A 13,301-nucleotide genomic window follows, 5' to 3' on the forward strand; every position below is an offset into this window, starting at 1 on the left:
AAAGAAGAAGCCCGCCGCGAGGGGGGAAGACGATGGTCGAATTACACCCGAGGCTAGGGACTCGGCTATATAATTGCGCATTGCCTCCTTCTCCGGGACCGAGAGGTTGTAGAGACGACCCTTGGGAAGGGCTGCCCCGGGAAGGAGGTTGATGGGGCAATCATACGGCCGGTGAGGAGGAAGTGAAAGGGCGCGGTCCTTACTAAACACCATGGCCAGGTCAAGATACGTAGAGGGGACACCAGTGAGGTCCGGGGGAGAGACTAAGGGCCTGGGACCGCTGGACGGAGAGAGGGCGGAGCGTAGGCAGTTGGCATGACAGGGGATGCTCCAGCCCAAAATCCGTCCAGTGGTCCAGGAGATGTGGGGATCGTGTCTCTCCAACCACGGCCTACCTAATACTAGGGGTGCAGTGGGGGCGTGGAGGACAAGAAAACGTGCCGTCTCGACGTGATTACCGGACATGGTGAGGGTGAGGGATTCAGTGCTATGCGTGATCCTACCTAAGGGCCTCCCATCGATGGCTTGGGGGAACAAGGCATGGTCGAGGGGAACGAGCGGGATGCCGGCCTGACGAGCGAGGGTGATATCCATTAAGCACTCGTCGGCCCCGGAGTCAATGAGGGCGCCGGCAGAAATGGACTCCTCACCCCAGGAGAGGGTGGCTGGGAACAGCCGGTTGTGGTTCTTGATGGGTTGGGGGATCGAGGCACGGCTCACCAAAAACCCCTCCTTTAGCGAGCCGGGTCTTTTGGCCGCGCCGGGCAGGTTCGGAGGACGTGTCCGGGTTTTCCGCAATACAGGCACAGCCCGCCCCGCATTCTCTGCTCTCTCTCTTCCTGAGAGAGGCGGGACCGGCCGACCTGCATGGGCTCCTCCGCTGACTCAGAGGTGGACGGGGCTGGGGAGAGCATGGGAACCCTAGGGGGCAGGGCCGAGTGGGCGGCCGCAAAACGGGGGAGAGAGGACGTGCGGCTGGGGACCGAGTGAGGGGGCCCCACGGCGCGTTGGCTGCGCTCCTGGCGGCGCTCCCGCAGGCGCTCATCCATTTGTAGGGACAGGGTGACCAGTTCTTGAAGGGAGCCTGGGCGGTCCCGGACGATAAGGTCCTTCACCGCCTCACTCAGACCCCGCCGGTAGGCGCAAAGGAGCGCTATGTCTCCCCACCCGCTGTCGGCGGCGAGGATCCGGAACTCTAGGGTGTAGTCCGCGACGGTCCTGGAGCCTTGCCGGAGTTCCAGCATCCTGGAGGCGGCGTCCGCGCCGTCAGAGGGGTGGTCAAACAAAAAGGAAAACTCCCGGCGGAACGCCTCGTAGTCCTGGGCAAGATGTGGGTCTCTGCCCACCACGGCTATGGCCCAGTCTAGAGCCTTGTCCACCAGGAGGGACATAACGAAGGCTACTTTAGCCTCTTCTGACCCATACTTGGACGGTTGGAAAGCAAAAAAAAGTTCACACTGGGTCAGGAACCCTCTGCCCAGATCAAAGTTCCCTCCAAAGGGTCGAGGGGTAACCAGGTTGGGCTCGGGTTGGGCGGGAGCTCGCCCTGGGGGGGCTGAAACCCCCGGTGAATCAGCAGGGGGAGCAGGGACTGCAGCTCCTCCAGGGAGCGTGTTCAGCCTCAGCTGGATGGAAGCCACCGCAGAGGCAAGAGTGCCCATCTGGACAGCAAGGGAGGCGAGAGCAGCTGAGGCGGAGGTGGACGACTTCTGGAGCTCAGCGATGTTACCCTGAACGGAGGGGAAAGCCTTACTCAACTCCGCCTGGAGGGACGCGAGCTCGGCCGCGTGGGCGGAAACAAGCTCGTCAACTGAATGGGACACTGGGTTGGGCTTAACTGCGGGCGTCTGCCCCGAGGTGCTGCCTTGACTCATGATGGCTTGATTATTCTGTTATGGTAGCACTAGCAAAAGAGTCAAGTGTGGCAGAACCCCAGAACAGACGGACACAAGAGGCAAACTAACAATAAAAGGATTTATTAAAATGATGGACAAAAGAATAAACCTACTCTAACGGGGCCTAAGTGGGGGGAATGTGTGGATGCCAGAGAACTGGATAATGTAAATGAGGTGTGAGTGGGACTGTACTCTATGTGTCTGGGTGTGAGTGTCTAGCGTGCAAAACTAGTGTGGTGTAGATATGTAGATGAGTGAAGTGTTGAAATATGTACGTGTACTTAACCAGTCCAGAGCAGAGAGGGGGAATAGTCGGCAGGCAGGCAGACGGGGGGGTTAGGCAGGAGGAGTAGGCGGCAGGCAGGCAGGGGGTTAGGCAGGAGGAGTAGGCGGCAGGCAGGCAGGGGCATAGGCAGGAGGGGTGGTCGTTAGGCAGGCAGGGACATAGGCAGGAGACGTAGTCGATAGGCAGGCAGGGGTCTAGGCAGGGGGAGGCAGGTTCCTTCGGGGAGCGAGGATCAACAAAGAAAACAACTAAGGTTAGCAAAATAACAAACAAACAAAACTCTGAAGTGAAACTACTTGAACGAGAATAGACAACAGGGAGAGCCAAACAACTAACCACATGGGTCGAAATAATCAAGCGTCGGAGGAAGGTTTCTGGGGCTTCTTATAGGGCTGCCTCCTCCTGAGTTGATAGCTGGACCCAGCTGTCTCCACTTGAGCCTGATGAGGCTCAACGAGCGCCAACGAGGCAGGAGGGGGCGGAGCCGATGAGGGATTCACAACAGAACGTGGTATTACTGCTATTTCAAGGTGCGAGGGGGCACGCACACATGCAATGACAGTTACTGACACTGAAGTCACTGGCGAGGGGATGCTAAAATTGTCCTCTTATGATAAAATCCACCACCTCCCCTGATTTTCTTTTACAACTTGAGTAGAGTATAAGCATATGCCTGGTTAGTTGTCATGATCAAACGTTACAAATGCAACTTACCGAGAAGCCACTCTTCTCTGCCCTCTCCCACTTCCAGACGAACGCCTACCCTATATTATAGCACTTGTCTTAATTCAGACGCTATAATTCAGCCTCTATCACAGGGCGTTAATACAAGCCTCATTCACCTGCGTTCATTTTTACCTGCGTTGGTATTTATAGAAGGAAGCACTTACGCAACTTTAAACCATCTCAGCCCGTTTTATAAATAATGCTTACGTCCGTTTAGAAAACTGTGCTTACGTGAAAGTCAAAGATGACGTTCAAGTACTTCTTTATGAATGAGGCCCCTGGTTCCTCCAGCAACCGGACACTTCCATAAATAACAACAAATATGTAATATGTAAATATGTATAATACCACGTTCATTGATAAAATGACGCCAGGGATGGAAAGGGGTGAAGGGGGATGATGAAGCTCTGGACTACGGAACGGCAGCACAACAGGGGGAAATGCGATAAGAATTATGTCAAAATGCAGCACCATCATGCACAGATCAGCCTTAAAACATGTAACGTTAGATATATATCGTTATACAGGGAGCGATGTATTTCTACGGAAAGGCTGATAGATTGTAGAATCTTCTTGTCGGTAAAACGATGGAATCAATCCATTGAGGATTGTGATCTTAAATGCGTTGTGTCATCTCATGATAGATTAGGTGCACACTGCACAGCATACACGATTTGACAAGGAAATAGGATGTTCAACACGGGTTGGAATCTCTGTACTTGATTTATTAAGACAGTCAGCGAATGGTTCATCAGCACAGTACCACAGCATCGGCATTCAACGACATCATTATACAGACAGGCTGATAGATACGAGTGCAGCGCTGTCTTGCTGGTAGTCAAATATATGTATTTATACAGCATATGGATGTTACGTGCCTGTTACCTGCCGATTTCAGTTCTAGTAGTTTAGATCTCGCAACCAGGGAAACGCCGACAAGACGCGAATCTACCGGCATTTGACTCATGAGTGAACGGCGAAAATGGCTGGACGGCACAGCAGCAGCAGTGGGTGAACTCCCGGTTCATCGAGTTTACGGTTAAAAGCATAACTTCTCGGGTGTCAGCGCGGTGGTTAAGGGCTCAAAATGACCGAGGAGCGAACCAACTGTAAGTGACTTTTACTCATGGTGTGTAATTGTACAGGTGGAATTTTGACATAGCATGTCTAGGCATGTCTAAAGACATACTGTATAAGTGTCCTAATTATCTGTCTTTTAATCATTTGGATGTGTTTGTTTTTGGCAACAGACTCCCGCAACACACTGCCAACTCACTCAGAGGTGTGGAGTCCAGTATGGTTAAGAGGTTTAGTTGAACAATAGCCTGTTGATGCTAGAAACACAGGAAATACATACGGTAGGTCATGGTAGCCCCATGGTTATTCGGAAACATGTCTGGAATCCATTGAAAGAAAGGGCACTTTCTTTTCCTGAGCCATCTTCAGTGTCTTCCAAACATGGAATTAGATCAGTCGCTGATGTACGTCACTGTGTTGATATACTGTATGATGAACCAATTCATTAATTAGGGTAATACTCTACAGAGGAACACACTGTTCTAACTATGTGGCCAGGGCCCTTTAATCTATTATCTAATCTAAGACGCCCATAAATGATCACTGAATGACTCTATTAGGCTCTCAGTTGAACCTCTTCCTCATCAAAGAAACACACATTTCCCTTGATGTTGAGAGTAAGACATCTTACCTGTCCTCGTTGCCAAGTGCTGCTGATGGCACCATGAAAGCAGATTTTTGTCCCCTGAATCACACCCTCTCTTAGCCAAAGTTGACCTTACCCAGCCCAGTCTTGCCATTAGGCAAGTGGTAGTAAATATTTTCATAGGCAAAGGATTTAAGTTGGTGTGAAGATGGGAAACAATCAGTCTCTCCGAGGTGGAGAAGGTTGCGCTAGAGAGCGCAAACAATGTTTTACCTTTTCTTTTTAGTGTTTTCCCCTGCTTTTATATTCATTCTATGCATGTATATGTTTTTATATGTGTTTTTATATTCACTTTATGTTCTTATTCCTGTTGTAAAGCACTTTGAGCTGCATTTCTTGTATGAAAGGTGCTATATAAATAAAGCTTTACTATATAAATAAAGCTTTACTTACAGACCTCATGTGCATATCTGACTGTGTAAGGACGTATGTAGGGGCAACGTTGTCAAACCGGGGCGGCTGTGGCTCAGGAGGTAGAGCCGGCAAGACACTGAACCCCAAATTGCTCCCGATGAGCAATTTGCATGGAACCCTTGGATGATAGCTTACCGCCATTAGTGTGTGAATGTGTGTGTGAATGGGTGAATGAGAGGCCATTGTAATGCGCTTTGAAATAAGACATTTGATTTAACACTGTCCCACGGCTTTGGGGTCCATGGCTTTGCCTGTACCCATCCAACTTGGTGAGGGCAACAGCATGCGGCTTGCTAGACTCGTGTTTGTCACAGGCCTGCCGGAGACGTTTCCAATTTTTGTATCCATCTCTTATAAAAGTGAACTCCGTGTGCGCCTCTGGGAAATGTCGACACACTTTACAAAAAATAGCGTCTCTTTCTTTACTATATTCCATCCACTTGAACTTCTCGTACCAATTTCTACTGAAGGAGCGCGATTTCCCATCTATTACAGTGGTAGGGAATGTTACCAGCTTTGGTTGAGTGGCTGGTTCCTCCATGGCTGACAGATCCGACGGTGTAGTCCTACCAGTTAGCTCTTCACAAGCCGGTGGCAATGACGGTCGCTTCGGTGGAGCTTTAGCTTGTATGCTCAAGTTAGCATTAGATGTTGAAGCTGTGGCCGTTTCTCCTTCTTCATCCCCAGGGCCAGCACACATCTCATCACAATCCTCCTCTCTGTCTTTGGACAAGGCCTGGTCCAAACTTTCATTATTTTCACTGACTTCCAGACGTGGCTTTTTAAGAAAGCGGGACAATGTTAGCTGTTTAGCCATCGTAGCGCGCACACTGAACAACTGGTCAAGGTCAACTGAACAATCAGAGTAAACGTAAAAGAGGAAGCAATGTAAACGTAAGAGAGGAAGTTGAATATTATTAGTATTAATACATACTTTTAATCATTTCCAAGACAAAACTATTCACATTACAGTTAGTTAGTGAAAATTAAACTTTAAAAATATTTTATTATAAAAAAATATGTATTTTTATAAATATGTACCCACCCAGGCCCACCCATAGATCCGCGCCTGCCGGAGGTATAAGATAAAATTATCCAATCAAATATTAGGCACCACTACTGAACTGTTCATTAAGAGAATATTTATTCAAGCACATCAGCAAGCAATAATAGTTCATTTCCATGGAAAAGTGGTCCCATCTAGTTTCACCTCCGCATGCCAGTATCATCTAACCGTCAATAGGTTAACTGCAGAAGCTTCACCAGACAAGAACCCAGTTTCGCCTTGATACATAGACTTTATACATTTTGATTAAACATTTGGGGCTGGGCTGTCCCTCCTCCCCCTATCTGGTAGTTTTTTAATTGTCAGCATAAAATCTGTTGCAGCTGTGACCATTTGATTTGTAGCAAGTGTTTTAGTTAGTTATGTGGCCTTCAACTCCTTGTGTGGGTGCGAGTGTACTGTGTGTTATCTTCTTCTTCTGGCCCCCCCCGGCCGTTAGTCATGGTGAGAGTAGTTGCACACTTTGTCGGCTGTATCCACCTGTGAGAGCAGCCTTAATCTTGCGCAACGTTAGACACATTTTAAGAAAACAGTAAGCTTTAAGAAATCAGTAAACATAATGCACACAGTTATATTTTTAGGATGAACAGACATTTTTGTACTGTTAATTCTATGTGCGTTCTAAAGCACTAATTGGCCAGTTATTTGATCTTCAGACCCATTCCCTCATGACTAGGTCAGTGTGTCCTTTATCAGAATAGCTTGTGAAAACATAACTGTTGAAGTTACACAGTCCCATGACTTGGGATTTGATTAACAAGTTAAAATATAGTATAGAAGAATAGACTTATCATTAATCATTAGTTATGAAAGTATAAAATCAGTACAGGAAAATAGAATATCATAACAGCAGGTTTAAAATGGTTGTTAGCACATAGGTAAAAATAAGTAATTTACAGGCGGTTTGAATCATAAAACTTTCTGTTAGTCAGGAGCTTGTCTTCTTCTTGTCGCTCAAAAACAGAACCTCTCTTTTGGCTTCGCATGACCTTCTAATTGTTCTCAACTGACCTCAGTCACATATTATTTAAATGAGCACATAGTACATGATTCATCACTTCTAGTTATTTAATACAAATTCCCAACAGTTGACAACAATATATTCAGCTGACCAGAAGACTTTGGTCCAAGTTCTTGGCTTGTGGCCAAAACAAAGAAAACCTACAACAGTTTCTTTTTGAGACATGGTCCAAGTCCAGGAAAGACCAAATTCAAGACATCACTTTGATTGTTGGACATGGGTCTGAGTGTCATGTGATCAGAGTCAACAGCAGTGGCACAGAACTTGAGGTTTTACCACTGCTCACACTGTTCTCAATACAGGAGGAGGCAGACACCCTGCTGTTGCTTCACTGTGAACATGCCTCACAGTATAGCTCACATGTTGTGATCAGCAGTCCTGACACGTGTGTTTGTACTGACTATCGCTTTCTGTAAGGAAATAGGAGCAAACCTGTACTTCCACACAGGGAAAGGGACAAACAAACACCATACACGTACAGAGAATACACAGCCATCTTGGTGATGAAGTCTCTGATGCGCTCATTGGATTTCACTGTTTCACCGGCTGTGATACAGTGAGTGCACTGCACGGCAATGAAAAAGTGAAGGCCGTAAAAACACTCCTGTCCAACAAAGAGCATTGTGCTACTTTCCAAAAGTTGGGAACAGCTTTTCAACTGCCAACAGAGCTGTATGAGGAAATTGAGGCATTTACATGCGACCTCTACGACCACAAAGGCTGTAGGGATGTACATTTAGCTAGGTGTCAAATATTTAAGAGTGGGAAGTGCAATGACCGAAGTCTACCACTAAATAAGGATGCCTTGCACAAACATAGTCAGCGGGCAAACTACCAGGCAGCCATACAGGAGGTCCCTTAAGAGCCAGCCAGACATCCCTCCGCCAATGAGCCATGGCTGGAAGATAGAGGGAGATTTCTTTGGGATTGACTGGATGTCACTTCCCCCAGCCCCAGTCGCAGTTTTAGAGCTTGTATACTGCTCCTGCAAAAAAACAAAATGTGTGAAAGGGAGATGCACATGCAAATCTAACAACCTACCATGTACAGACATGTGTCTGTGTTTGCACTGCGAAAACACACTAGTGTTATAAATGTTCTCTAAACACTTGAATCTTTGTCTAGTCTCGTCAATTATAGGCAAGGCAAGTGAAGATACACTTAGTCTTGGGTTTTGTCTTACCAGCTCACCTCGTAAAAGTGAGACGATTGACAATATCAAAAACATGCTTGCACACACATACTGTATAACGTACTCACCAGTGTTGCCACAGTTACTTTGAAAAAGTATTCTGATTACTGATTACTGATTACTCCTTTAAAAAGTAATCTAGTTACTTTACTGATTACTTGATTTTAAAAGTAACTAAGTTAGATTACTAGTTACTTTTTTAGTTACTATTGGCAGCTGCCTAGGCACCCGACCCCCCCCCCCCCCGCAACATAAAAATGAAAACTGGTTTTGCCAAAACTCACTTTATTTTAACAGTAACTTAAATTACATAATTAAACTTTAAACAATAACTTAAAACAACAAAATAAAGAGTCTTTCTTTGCCTCACCCAACATAAATACTTGTTTTTAAACAATAAAATAAATATAATCTTTATTTAACACAGTAACTAGCAAGGAGTGGTTTCACAAAACCTAAAACCTACCCTGACCATTCAGATATGATCCTAATATAATCCTAATCCTAAACTGGGTGAGTCTGAGTTTATCAATGAAGAGTGAACTCAGCTGTCAAGACTGGAAGGAGGCCATGAACACGCTATGGAGGCCATGAACACGCTATGGAGGCCATGAACACGCTATGGAGGCCATGAACACGCTATGGAGGCCATGAACACACTATGAGTGAAACAGTGGAAAGGGGCGAGTAAACCAGTGGTTGTATCTCATTAACAGAAGCTTCTCAAACCTCTTGTCAGAAAGTCTGTTCCTTCTAGGCGTGAGCACCAAACCTCCCAGACTAAAGAGCCGCTCTACAGGAGCGCTAGATGGGGTTGGAGTGTTATACTTCAAGAAAATGTTCTTAATGTTTGGATACTGATTCAGAATCTGAAGCTCATGCCCTGACCTCAAGTAGTCCATGATTTCCTTTTCTGCCGAGTAGGTCTCCTCTGGCTCCGCCTCAAAAGCAAAAAAGTCCATCTCGCCTTGGTTGGCAGTCGTGGTGGGTACACTGGCAGGGCTCTGTGCTGCAGGAGCAGTTTTGCGACATTCTGCTGTGAGAAGCTCCTTTACTTGCTCCCTCCTACCTTCATCTCTCAGCCATCGGAGTTTGAATTTTGGACAACTAGCAGCTGCGAGAAGGGCATCTTTGTTGTCCAGCACACTGGCAAAACGAGTCTGGATAGCCTGAAAGATATAATTTGATATGTTTATTATTATCTAGTTGTAGCCTATAAGGTCTATTATTTATACCTTTATTTACTAATTATGTATGCAATTAGTTTGTGCAACTGACAACCTACATACTGCAGTATGGTGTGACTCTGCTCCATGTTCATGAATAGTGCAATGAAAATGTATTTATTTATCTTTAAGATGGAACAACATAGCATACCTGCACTATGGCATCTGGAAGGCCTGCAGTCATCTTGGATAGGGTGTCTTTCACAGCAAGGGTCTTCTGCATCAGGACTTCAAGTGTGGGCAGTAAAGTCCCATACGGACAGTCACCTTGTAGGATATCCAGTGCTATAGTTAGAGGCTTCATGACGGTACAGTACTCATGCAGGTACTGGTACTCCTGGTCTTTGAAGCACTTCACTCCCAGCTTGTTGCACAGAGTAGTCAGCTCATTCATGGGGATTTCTGCGATTCTCTTTATGGCTTCGTAAAAGGAATTCCACCTTGTGGATGTCGGTACCAGGAGCTTTCTTTTGTTAACCTCCTCCACCGTTTCTGACGCAACGGTAGATCGGCTTGCTTTCGTCCAGAGAGCTGTGCATTTTGCTGTGCTGCTCCTATACACAGCCTTGCTCTCTGGTTTGGAAGTAATGTACTTCTCCACATCACTTGTAGAAATAAGGTTGAGGGTATGTGAAGCACACCTTTGGTGCGGGGGAAGAATCAGCTGGCCATCACTATCATCCTCAGCTGATAGGATTTCTGACACATCTAAAAAAGTGACATCATCCGTGGCCTCCTCCACCGTCTCATCATCGGACTCTGTGACAGCAGGCTGATAGACTTGAAATGCCTTGACAAAGTTAGATCCATTATCTGTCACTGTTGCTACTACTTTGTTGATTAGTCCATATGAAGAGTGAATGTTTTCGATTTCTGCACCAATAACATCATACGTGTGTCTACCGCGGATTCTCCTACACGCCAATGCAGCCTTGTTGCGGTCTAATGTGGATCTACTAATCCAGTGGAGCGTTACTCCCATATAGCTCCTATTGTTAGCTGTCCAAATGTCCGCTGTAGTTGACACATAGTCGACCTCGTTCAGCGCAGCCTTCAGATGTGTTTCCATCTCTGCATACTCCTTCTCCAAGTACGAAGAAAAAGATGTTCTGTGAGGTAGCTCGGCATTGGTAGTAGTGGGGATGTTGTTAATGATGGCAAGGAAAGAGGGCGAGTCAACTGTGTTTATGGGCAGCATTTCCTCTACAACATACCGCCCGACCAATTTATTCAACTCTCCCACACTTACAGGTTGTGATTTTGTAGGCCTACTGAAGTCCAGCTTTTGTTGCTTGAGCGGTGTGGGACCTCCCGCAGAAGTCGAGGCCGCGGTCTCTGGGACTTTCTCCGCGAGCTTGACTGTGCTGTGCTGAGATTCCAAATGTTTCTTTAAATTTGATGTTGTGGTTTTACCACAGGACAATATTTTCTTTCCAGCACAGAGTGTACAACGAACATTTATGTTCTTGTCATCCTTTGCTGACACAAACTCAAAATAATCCCTATATTTCCAGCTATTTAACGCATATCTCTGTTCTCGCTCCATTGTGTAGGCTATACGCTTCTGTTTACACTGTGCAATCAGCGTGGTGATACACGTGAGCGATTCTGCTGCACCTCGTGTTGAAAACGTGATCACTGACGTCACTCCCCAAGACGCGAGAAAAGCAATAAATGTTTGTTTACTATCGAACATTACAAAGAAATACTGCATTTAGCCTAAGTTATGAGGTAGTAACGCAATAGTAACGCACAGTCACTTCAATAAGTAACTTTAATCCGATTACTGATTTGGAAATAGTATCGCGATAGAATACTCGTTACTGGGAAAAGTAATCAGATTAGAGTAACACGTTACTTAGTATCGCGTTACCGGCATCACTGGTACTCACACACAAGTTAATGTTACTGGTCCCAATTTGGCACAATGATTACTGAAATAATTGAGAATAGACATAGTTGACATTGGTAACTATTGTACCCTTTAAAGTTAGATAACTAGCTTGTTAATTAATTAGCTTCACAATCGCGGGTGACGTTAGGTCGGGTTTTTCAGTAAAATAGCATATAGAACATGTTTGTATTGACACAACATGACATGGACTTGTTCATTAATATGTGATATGAATTAGTATGACATTCAAATCTTACCTGAAACATTACTTACGCCTATCGCTCCTTTTGGAGGAGCATAGGCCGTCGACAACAGTTCGCCAGGGTCCTCTGTCCTGTGCTTTGCTTTCCAGCTGTTTCCATGTTAGTCCACTCTGTGTGATGTCTGTCTCCAAGTCCCTGCGCCAGGTGTTCTTGGGCCGGCCTCTCTTCCTTTTGCCTTGGGGGTTCCATCTAAGGGCCTGTCTGGTGGTGCTGGTGTTTGGTTTGCGTAGTGTGTGGCCGATCCATCCCCACCTTCTTCTCTTGATTTGTTCTTATGTCTCTGGTTGACAGAAGGGGTTTCGGCTCTGTGACTTCTGTGACTTGACAGCTTTCATCACACAGCGTCATATTTCCTCTCATTGAGGATCCTTCTTCTTCCAGGGCTGAGGTCTGTTCTGTTGTCAACGTTTTTGTAACGGATTGTTTTCTACGGGATGGGGTTGTTGGCCCCACGCCCAACCCCCAACCTGGAGGACCAGGTGCTGCTTTTCGTCTGGCCCCTCCTCTGAAACCTGCCCGGCTTGGTTGAACCTGCCAGGGGTGTAAACCCCGGCCGGTATAGCTCTCAGAGTCATAGAAGCACACAAGCTGCCCCACCACGGCAAGGTATCAGCACGATGGGACAGACCTGAAACATTACTTGACAGTAAAGTTATCAGAAACAACTCAGTCTTCATAGTTCCGTATTTTGTAGGAATATCATTGGCAGACGTCAAGTCAGGTGATGCTTTAACGGGTTTTGATTGGTTAGCGGCAGTAGCCCCAAGCATTCTCCTTATTAACTTATGAATCGTAAGTTTAGTTTTCATAAAACGTTGTTCGAAAATAGGCTGCCAACAAACGGAAACATGTTCCCAAAAAAACCATTTAGCTTATATGAAAAAATCAACTAGTCTGCAGTTGCAGATCGATCATTTCAAAAACTAAAGCAGATAGACAGCTTCGGCCCACCGCCTATTGTTGTATGAATAGATCCGAGTCTAAAAAACGATTGAACTGTCATTCTACCGCTTTAATACACTGGTACAGGGATTTTTAAAATTTGAACCCGTAAATTGCTAAACGTCACGCGTGACGTCAGACTTAACAACCGAATACCGCCTCCACTGCCTGGATGCTAAACAACCCCGGGAAAACTATGACGATCTACGAGATCCCCAAAATCGTGGCTACAGCCTTCCCTCTAGCAGTTTCCCCGGCCAACATTCAGGCAGGATTCCGGGCAAGTGGGATATATCCCTTCAACCGAGAGGTATTCCAGGAGACGGCATTTGCACTGGCTTCAACAACAGACCGTCTTATAGTAAAGGCTGTTAGTCCAAAATATAGCACGTTGACTTCAGTAAATGCAACAAATGTCCCCTTTGGCATGGAAGTACCTTAGGGTCATAGAAAAACTTTTTTCCAAAGACACAAGTGAGATCTGCTTTTTTTTTTCAAAATGGCCCCAACAATACATCAGAGCCCATTGGCAATTACCACACCCCATATATTTGCTACTGTTATGGCTATAATGACATTTGACATTTGGTGTCAAACTACATTTGTGAGGTCAGGGAATACAATTAAATAGGTTACAAGGATGAAAACCCAAT

This window comes from Nansenia antarctica (assembly GCF_963989245.1).
Source record: "Nansenia antarctica genome assembly, chromosome: 2".
Lineage (NCBI taxonomy): Eukaryota > Metazoa > Chordata > Actinopteri > Argentiniformes > Microstomatidae > Nansenia > Nansenia antarctica.